Consider the following 10,262-nt stretch of genomic DNA (forward strand, 5'->3'; position numbering starts at 1 on the left):
CTACTTGTGCGCAACCCCGACCTTCAGGATTTTGCTCTACGGAAGGGGGTGCACAAAAGTGTTCGTAATCAACCTCGGATTGTACTTTTCATCATCTAGGGGCACCGTAGGGACCGAAAAAAGTGGTTTCGCATGATAGTCCACCTCGACCCATGTCGACCCTTGCGCGACCCCGACCTTCAGGATTTTGCTCTACGGAAGGGGGTCGACTTGTGCGGAACCCCGACCTTCAGGATTTTGCTCTACGGAAGGGGGTGCACAAAAGTGTTCGTAATCAACCTCGGATTGTACTTTTCATCATCTAGGGGCACCGTAGGGACCGAAAAAAGTGGTTTCGCATGATAGTCCACCTCGACCCATGTCGACCCTTGCGCGACCCCGACCTTCAGGATTTTGCTCTACGGCAGGGGGTGCACAAAAGTGTTCGTAATCAACCTCGGATTGTACTTTTCATCATCTAGGGGCACCGTAGGGACCGAAAAAAGTGGTTTCGCATGATAGTCCACCTCGACCCATGTCGACCCTTGCGCGACCCCGACCTTCAGGATTTTGCTCTACGGAAGGGGGTGCACACTTGTGCGACCCCGACCTTCAGGATTTTGCTCTACGGAAGGGGGTGCACAAAAGTGTTCGTAATCAACCTCGGATTGTACTTTTCATCATCTAGGGGCACCGTAGGGACCGAAAAAAGTGGTTTCGCATGATAGTCCACCTCGACCCATGTCGACCCTTGCGCGACCCCGACCTTCAGGATTTTGCTCTACGGAAGGGGTCTACCCTTGCGCGACCCCGACCTTCAGGATTTTGCTCTACGGAAGGGGGTGCACAAAAGTGTTCGTAATCAACCTCGGATTGTACTTTTCATCATCTAGGGGCACCGTAGGGACCGAAAAAAGTGGTTTCGCATGATAGTCCACCTCGAACCATGTCGACCCTTGCGCGACCCCGACCTTCAGGATTTTGCTCTACGGAAGGGGGTCTACTTGTGCGCAACCCCGACCTTCAGGATTTTGCTCTACGGAAGGGGGTGCACAAAAGTGTTCGTAATCAACCTCGGATTGTACTTTTCATCATCTAGGGGCACCGTAGGGACCGAAAAAAGTGGTTTCGCATGATAGTCCACCTCGACCCATGTCGACCCTTGCGCGACCCCGACCTTCAGGATTTTGCTCTACGGAAGGGGGTCTACTTGTGCGCAACCCCGACCTTCAGGATTTTGCTCTACGGAAGGGGGTGCACAAAAGTGTTCGTAATCAACCTCGGATTGTACTTTTCATCATCTAGGGGCACCGTAGGGACCGAAAAAAGTGGTTTCGCATGATAGTCCACCTCGACCCATGTCGACCCTTGCGCGACCCCGACCTTCAGGATTTTGCTCTACGGAAGGGGGTCTACTTGTGCGCAACCCCGACCTTCAGGATTTTGCTCTACGGAAGGGGGTGCACAAAAGTGTTCGTAATCAACCTCGGATTGTACTTTTCATCATCTAGGGGCACCGTAGGGACCGAAAAAAGTGGTTTCGCATGATAGTCCACCTCGACCCATGTCGACCCTTGCGCGACCCCGACCTTCAGGATTTTGCCCTACGGAAGGGGGTCGACTTGTGCGCAACCCCGACTTTCAGGATTTTGCTCTACGGAAGGGGGTGCACAAAAGTGTTCGTAATCAACCTCGGATTGTACTTTTCATCATCTAGGGGCACCGTAGGGACCGAAAAAAGTGGTTTCGCATGATAGTCCACCTCGACCCATGTCGACCCTTGCGCGACCCCGACCTTCAGGATTTTGCTCTACGGAAGGGGGTCTACTTGTGCGCAACCCCGACCTTCAGGATTTTGCTCTACGGAAGGGGGTCTACTTGTGCGCAACCCCGACCTTCAGGATTTTGCTCTACGGAAGGGGGTGCACAAAAGTGTTCGTAATCAACCTCGGATTGTACTTTTCATCATCTAGGGGCACCGTAGGGACCGAAAAAAGTGGTTTCGCATGATAGTCCACCTCGACCCATGTCGACCCTTGCGCGACCCCGACCTTCAGGATTTTGCTCTACGGAAGGGGGTGCACAAAAGTGTTCGTAATCAACCTCGGATTGTACTTTTCATCATCTAGGGGCACCGTAGGGACCGAAAAAAGTGGTTTCGCATGATAGTCCACCTCGACCCATGTCGACCCTTGCGCGACCCCGACCTTCAGGATTTTGCTCTACGGAAGGGGGTGCACAAAAGTGTTCGTAATCAACCTCGGATTGTACTTTTCATCATCTAGGGGCACCGTAGGGACCGAAAAAAGTGGTTTCGCATGATAGTCCACCTCGACCCATGTCGACCCTTGCGCGACCCCGACCTTCAGGATTTTGCTCTACGGAAGGGGGTCTACTTGTGCGCAACCCCGACCTTCAGGATTTTGCTCTACGGAAGGGGGTGCACAAAAGTGTTCGTAATCAACCTCGGATTGTACTTTTCATCATCTAGGGGCACCGTAGGGACCGAAAAAAGTGGTTTCGCATGATAGTCCACCTCGACCCATGTCGACCCTTGCGCGACCCCGACCTTCAGGATTTTGCTCTACGGAAGGGGGTGCACAAAAGTGTTCGTAATCAACCTCGGATTGTACTTTTCATCATCTAGGGGCACCGTAGGGACCGAAAAAAGTGGTTTCGCATGATAGTCCACCTCGACCCACATCGACCCTTGCGCGACCCCGACCTTCAGGATTTTGCTCTACGGAAGGGGGTGCACAAAAGTGTTCGTAATCAACCTCGGATTGTACTTTTCATCATCTAGGGGCACCGTAGGGACCGAAAAAAGTGGTTTCGCATGATAGTCCACCTCGACCCATGTCGACCCTTGCGCGACCCCGACCTTCAGGATTTTGCTCTACGGAAGGGGGTGCACAAAATTCTTCGTAATCAACCTCGGATTGTACTTTTCATCATCTAGGGGCACCGTAGGGACCGAAAAAAGTGGTTTCGCATGATAGTCCACCTCGACCCATGTCGACCCTTGCGCGACCCCGACCTTCAGGATTTTGCTCTACGGAAGGGGGTCTACTTGTGCGCAACCCCGACCTTCAGGATTTTGCTCTACGGAAGGGGGTGCACAAAATTGTTCGTAATCAACCTCGGATTGTACTTTTCATCATCTAGGGGCACCGTAGGGACCGAAAAAAGTGGTTTCGCATGATAGTCCACCTCGACCCATGTCGACCCTTGCGCGACCCCGACCTTCAGGATTTTGCTCTACGGAAGGGGGTCGACTTGTGCGCAACCCCGACCTTCAGGATTTTGCTCTACGGAAGGGGGTGCACAAAAGTGTTCGTAATCAACCTCGGATTGTACTTTTCATCATCTAGGGGCACCGTAGGGACCGAAAAAAGTGGTTTCGCATGATAGTCCACCTCGACCCATGTCGACCCTTGCGCGACCCCGACCTTCAGGATTTTGCTCTACGGAAGGGGGTCGACTTGTGCGCAACCCCGACCTTCAGGATTTTGCTCTACGGAAGGGGGTGCACAAAAGTGTTCGTAATCAACCTCGGATTGTACTTTTCATCATCTAGGGGCACCGTAGGGACCGAAAAAAGTGGTTTCGCATGATAGTCCACCTCGACCCATGTCGACCCTTGCGCGACCCCGACCTTCAGGATTTTGCTCTACGGAAGGGGGTGCACAAAATTCTTCGTAATCAACCTCGGATTGTACTTTTCATCATCTAGGGGCACCGTAGGGACCGAAAAAAGTGGTTTCGCATGATAGTCCACCTCGACCCATGTCGACCCTTGCGCGACCCCGACCTTCAGGATTTTGCTCTACGGAAGGGGGTGCACACTTGTGCGACCCCGACCTTCAGGATTTTGCTCTACGGAAGGGGGTGCACAAAAGTGTTCGTAATCAACCTCGGATTGTACTTTTCATCATCTAGGGGCACCGTAGGGACCGAAAAAAGTGGTTTCGCATGATAGTCCACCTCGACCCATGTCGACCCTTGCGCGACCCCGACCTTCAGGATTTTGCTCTACGGAAGGGGGTCGACTTGTGCGCAACCCCGACCTTCAGGATTTTGCTCTACGGAAGGGGGTGCACAAAAGTGTTCGTAATCAACCTCGGATTGTACTTTTCATCATCTAGGGGCACCGTAGGGACCGAAAAAAGTGGTTTCGCATGATAGTCCACCTCGACCCATGTCGACCCTTGCGCGACCCCGACCTTCAGGATTTTGCTCTACGGAAGGGGGTGCACAAAAGTGTTCGTAATCAACCTCGGATTGTACTTTTCATCATCTAGGGGCACCGTAGGGACCGAAAAAAGTGGTTTCGCATGATAGTCCACCTCGACCCATGTCGACCCTTGCGCGACCCCGACCTTCAGGATTTTGCTCTACGGAAGGGGGTCTACTTGTGCGCAACCCCAACCTTCAGGATTTTGCTCTACGGAAGGGGGTGCACAAAAGTGTTCGTAATCAACCTCGGATTGTACTTTTCATCATCTAGGGGCACCGTAGGGACCGAAAAAAGTGGTTTCGCATGATAGTCCACCTCGACCCATGTCGACCCTTGCGCGACCCCGACCTTCAGGATTTTGCTCTACGGAAGGGGGTCTACTTGTGCGCAACCCCGACCTTCAGGATTTTGCTCTACGGAAGGGGGTGCACAAAAGTGTTCGTAATCAACCTCGGATTGTACTTTTCATCATCTAGGGGCACCGTAGGGACCGAAAAAAGTGGTTTCGCATGATAGTCCACCTTGACCCATGTCGACCCTTGCGCGACCCCGACCTTCAGGATTTTGCTCTACGGAAGGGGGTCTACTTGTGCGCAACCCCAACCTTCAGGATTTTGCTCTACGGAAGGGGGTGCACAAAAGTGTTCGTAATCAACCTCGGATTGTACTTTTCATCATCTAGGGGCACCGTAGGGACCGAAAAAAGTGGTTTCGCATGATAGTCCACCTCGACCCATGTCGACCCTTGCGCGACCCCGACCTTCAGGATTTTGCTCTACGGAAGGGGGTGCACAAAAGTGTTCGTAATCAACCTCGGATTGTACTTTTCATCATCTAGGGGCACCGTAGGGACCGAAAAAAGTGGTTTCGCATGATAGTCCACCTCGACCCATGTCGACCCTTGCGCGACCCCGACCTTCAGGATTTTGCTCTACGGAAGGGGGTCTACTTGTGCGCAACCCCGACCTTCAGGATTTTGCTCTACGGAAGGGGGTGCACAAAAGTGTTCGTAATCAACCTCGGATTGTACTTTTCATCATCTAGGGGTACCGTAGGGACCGAAAAAAGTGGTTTCGCATGATAGTCCACCTGGACCCATGTCGACCCTTGCGCGACCCCGACCTTCAGGATTTTGCTCTACGGAAGGGGGTCTACTTGTGCGCAACCCCGACCTTCAGGATTTTGCTCTACGGAAGGGGGTGCACAAAAGTGTTCGTAATCAACCTCGGATTGTACTTTTCATCATCTAGGGGCACCGTAGGGACCGAAAAAAGTGGTTTCGCATGATAGTCCACCTCGACCCATGTCGACCCTTGCGCGACCCCGACCTTCAGGATTTTGCTCTACGGAAGGGGGTCTACTTGTGCGCAACCCCGACCTTCAGGATTTTGCTCTACGGAAGGGGGTGCACAAAAGTGTTCGTAATCAACCTCGGATTGTACTTTTCATCATCTAGGGGTACCGTAGGGACCGAAAAAAGTGGTTTCGCATGATAGTCCACCTCGACCCATGTCGACCCTTGCGCGACCCCGACCTTCAGGATTTTGCTCTACGGAAGGGGGTCGACTTGTGCGCAACCCCGACCTTCAGGATTTTGCTCTACGGAAGGGGGTGCACAAAAGTGTTCGTAATCAACCTCGGATTGTACTTTTCATCATCTAGGGGCACCGTAGGGACCGAAAAAAGTGGTTTCGCATGATAGTCCACCTCGACCCATGTCGACCCTTGCGCGACCCCGACCTTCAGGATTTTGCTCTACGGAAGGGGGTCTACTTGTGCGCAACCCCGACCTTCAGGATTTTGCTCTACGGAAGGGGGTGCACAAAAGTGTTCGTAATCAACCTCGGATTGTACTTTTCATCATCTAGGGGCACCGTAGGGACCGAAAAAAGTGGTTTCGCATGATAGTCCACCTCGACCCATGTCGACCCTTGCGCGACCCCGACCTTCAGGATTTTGCTCTACGGAAGGGGGTCTACTTGTGCGCAACCCCAACCTTCAGGATTTTGCTCTACGGAAGGGGGTGCACAAAAGTGTTCGTAATCAACCTCGGATTGTACTTTTCATCATCTAGGGGCACCGTAGGGACCGAAAAAAGTGGTTTCGCATGATAGTCCACCTCGACCCATGTCGACCCTTGCGCGACCCCGACCTTCAGGATTTTGCTCTACGGAAGGGGGTGCACAAAAGTGTTCGTAATCAACCTCGGATTGTACTTTTCATCATCTAGGGGCACCGTAGGGACCGAAAAAAGTGGTTTCGCATGATAGTCCACCTCGACCCATGTCGACCCTTGCGCGACCCCGACCTTCAGGATTTTGCTCTACGGAAGGGGGTGCACAAAAGTGTTCGTAATCAACCTCGGATTGTACTTTTCATCATCTAGGGGCACCGTAGGGACCGAAAAAAGTGGTTTCGCATGATAGTCCACCTCGACCCATGTCGACCCTTGCGCGACCCCGACCTTCAGGATTTTGCTCTACGGAAGGGGGTCTACTTGTGCGCAACCCCGACCTTCAGGATTTTGCTCTACGGAAGGGGGTGCACAAAAGTGTTCGTAATCAACCTCGGATTGTACTTTTCATCATCTAGGGGTACCGTAGGGACCGAAAAAAGTGGTTTCGCATGATAGTCCACCTCGACCCATGTCGACCCTTGCGCGACCCCGACCTTCAGGATTTTGCTCTACGGAAGGGGGTCGACTTGTGCGCAACCCCGACCTTCAGGATTTTGCTCTACGGAAGGGGGTGCACAAAAGTGTTCGTAATCAACCTCGGATTGTACTTTTCATCATCTAGGGGCACCGTAGGGACCGAAAAAAGTGGTTTCGCATGATAGTCCACCTCGACCCATGTCGACCCTTGCGCGACCCCGACCTTCAGGATTTTGCTCTACGGAAGGGGGTCTACTTGTGCGCAACCCCGACCTTCAGGATTTTGCTCTACGGAAGGGGGTGCACAAAAGTGTTCGTAATCAACCTCGGATTGTACTTTTCATCATCTAGGGGCACCGTAGGGACCGAAAAAAGTGGTTTCGCATGATAGTCCACCTCGACCCATGTCGACCCTTGCGCGACCCCGACCTTCAGGATTTTGCTCTACGGAAGGGGGTCTACTTGTGCGCAACCCCAACCTTCAGGATTTTGCTCTACGGAAGGGGGTGCACAAAAGTGTTCGTAATCAACCTCGGATTGTACTTTTCATCATCTAGGGGCACCGTAGGGACCGAAAAAAGTGGTTTCGCATGATAGTCCACCTCGACCCATGTCGACCCTTGCGCGACCCCGACCTTCAGGATTTTGCTCTACGGAAGGGGGTGCACAAAAGTGTTCGTAATCAACCTCGGATTGTACTTTTCATCATCTAGGGGCACCGTAGGGACCGAAAAAAGTGGTTTCGCATGATAGTCCACCTCGACCCATGTCGACCCTTGCGCGACCCCGACCTTCAGGATTTTGCTCTACGGAAGGGGGTGCACAAAAGTGTTCGTAATCAACCTCGGATTGTACTTTTCATCATCTAGGGGCACCGTAGGGACCGAAAAAAGTGGTTTCGCATGATAGTCCACCTCGACCCATGTCGACCCTTGCGCGACCCCGACCTTCAGGATTTTGCTCTACGGAAGGGGGTGCACACTTGTGCGACCCCGACCTTCAGGATTTTGCTCTACGGAAGGGGGTGCACAAAAGTGTTCGTAATCAACCTCGGATTGTACTTTTCATCATCTAGGGGCACCGTAGGGACCGAAAAAAGTGGTTTCGCATGATAGTCCACCTCGACCCATGTCGACCCTTGCGCGACCCCGACCTTCAGGATTTTGCTCTACGGAAGGGGGTGCACAAAAGTGTTCGTAATCAACCTCGGATTGTACTTTTCATCATCTAGGGGCACCGTAGGGACCGAAAAAAGTGGTTTCGCATGATAGTCCACCTCGACCCATGTCGACCCTTGCGCGACCCCGACCTTCAGGATTTTGCTCTACGGAAGGGGGTGCACAAAAGTGTTCGTAATCAACCTCGGATTGTACTTTTCATCATCTAGGGGCACCGTAGGGACCGAAAAAAGTGGTTTCGCATGATAGTCCACCTCGACCCATGTCGACCCTTGCGCGACCCCGACCTTCAGGATTTTGCTCTACGGAAGGGGGTCTACTTGTGCGCAACCCCGACCTTCAGGATTTTGCTCTACGGAAGGGGGTGCACAAAAGTGTTCGTAATCAACCTCGGATTGTACTTTTCATCATCTAGGGGCACCGTAGGGACCGAAAAAAGTGGTTTCGCATGATAGTCCACCTCGACCCATGTCGACCCTTGCGCGACCCCGACCTTCAGGATTTTGCTCTACGGAAGGGGGTCGACTTGTGCGCAACCCCGACCTTCAGGATTTTGCTCTACGGAAGGGGGTGCACAAAAGTGTTCGTAATCAACCTCGGATTGTACTTTTCATCATCTAGGGGCACCGTAGGGACCGAAAAAAGTGGTTTCGCATGATAGTCCACCTCGACCCATGTCGACCCTTGCGCGACCCCGACCTTCAGGATTTTGCTCTACGGAAGGGGGTCGACTTGTGCGCAACCCCGACCTTCAGGATTTTGCTCTACGGAAGGGGGTGCACAAAAGTGTTCGTAATCAACCTCGGATTGTACTTTTCATCATCTAGGGGCACCGTAGGGACCGAAAAAAGTGGTTTCGCATGATAGTCCACCTCGACCCATGTCGACCCTTGCGCGACCCCGACCTTCAGGATTTTGCTCTACGGAAGGGGGTCTACTTGTGCGCAACCCCGACCTTCAGGATTTTGCTCTACGGAAGGGGGTGCACAAAAGTGTTCGTAATCAACCTCGGATTGTACTTTTCATCATCTAGGGGCACCGTAGGGACCGAAAAAAGTGGTTTCGCATGATAGTCCACCTCGACCCATGTCGACCCTTGCGCGACCCCGACCTTCAGGATTTTGCTCTACGGAAGGGGGTGCACAAAAGTGTTCGTAATCAACCTCGGATTGTACTTTTCATCATCTAGGGGCACCGTAGGGACCGAAAAAAGTGGTTTCGCATGATAGTCCACCTCGACCCATGTCGACCCTTGCGCGACCCCGACCTTCAGGATTTTGCTCTACGGAAGGGGGTGCACAAAAGTGTTCGTAATCAACCTCGGATTGTACTTTTCATCATCTAGGGGCACCGTAGGGACCGAAAAAAGTGGTTTCGCATGATAGTCCACCTCGACCCATGTCGACCCTTGCGCGACCCCGACCTTCAGGATTTTGCTCTACGGAAGGGGGTGCACAAAAGTGTTCGTAATCAACCTCGGATTGTACTTTTCATCATCTAGGGGCACCGTAGGGACCGAAAAAAGTGGTTTCGCATGATAGTCCACCTCGACCCATGTCGACCCTTGCGCGACCCCGACCTTCAGGATTTTGCTCTACGGAAGGGGGTCGACTTGTGCGCAACCCCGACCTTCAGGATTTTGCTCTACGGAAGGGGGTGCACAAAAGTGTTCGTAATCAACCTCGGATTGTACTTTTCATCATCTAGGGGCACCGTAGGGACCGAAAAAAGTGGTTTCGCATGATAGTCCACCTCGACCCATGTCGACCCTTGCGCGACCCCGACCTTCAGGATTTTGCTCTACGGAAGGGGGTCGACTTGTGCGCAACCCCGACCTTCAGGATTTTGCTCTACGGAAGGGGGTGCACAAAAGTGTTCGTAATCAACCTCGGATTGTACTTTTCATCATCTAGGGGCACCGTAGGGACCGAAAAAAGTGGTTTCGCATGATAGTCCACCTCGACCCATGTCGACCCTTGCGCGACCCCGACCTTCAGGATTTTGCTCTACGGAAGGGGGTGCACAAAATTCTTCGTAATCAACCTCGGATTGTACTTTTCATCATCTAGGGGCACCGTAGGGACCGAAAAAAGTGGTTTCGCATGATAGTCCACCTCGACCCATGTCGACCCTTGCGCGACCCCGACCTTCAGGATTTTGCTCTACGGAAGGGGGTGCACACTTGTGCGACCCCGACCTTCAGGATTTTGCTCTA

The sequence above is a fragment of the Anopheles nili genome (assembly GCF_943737925.1).
Source record: "Anopheles nili chromosome X unlocalized genomic scaffold, idAnoNiliSN_F5_01 X_unloc_6, whole genome shotgun sequence".
NCBI lineage: Eukaryota > Metazoa > Arthropoda > Insecta > Diptera > Culicidae > Anopheles > Anopheles nili.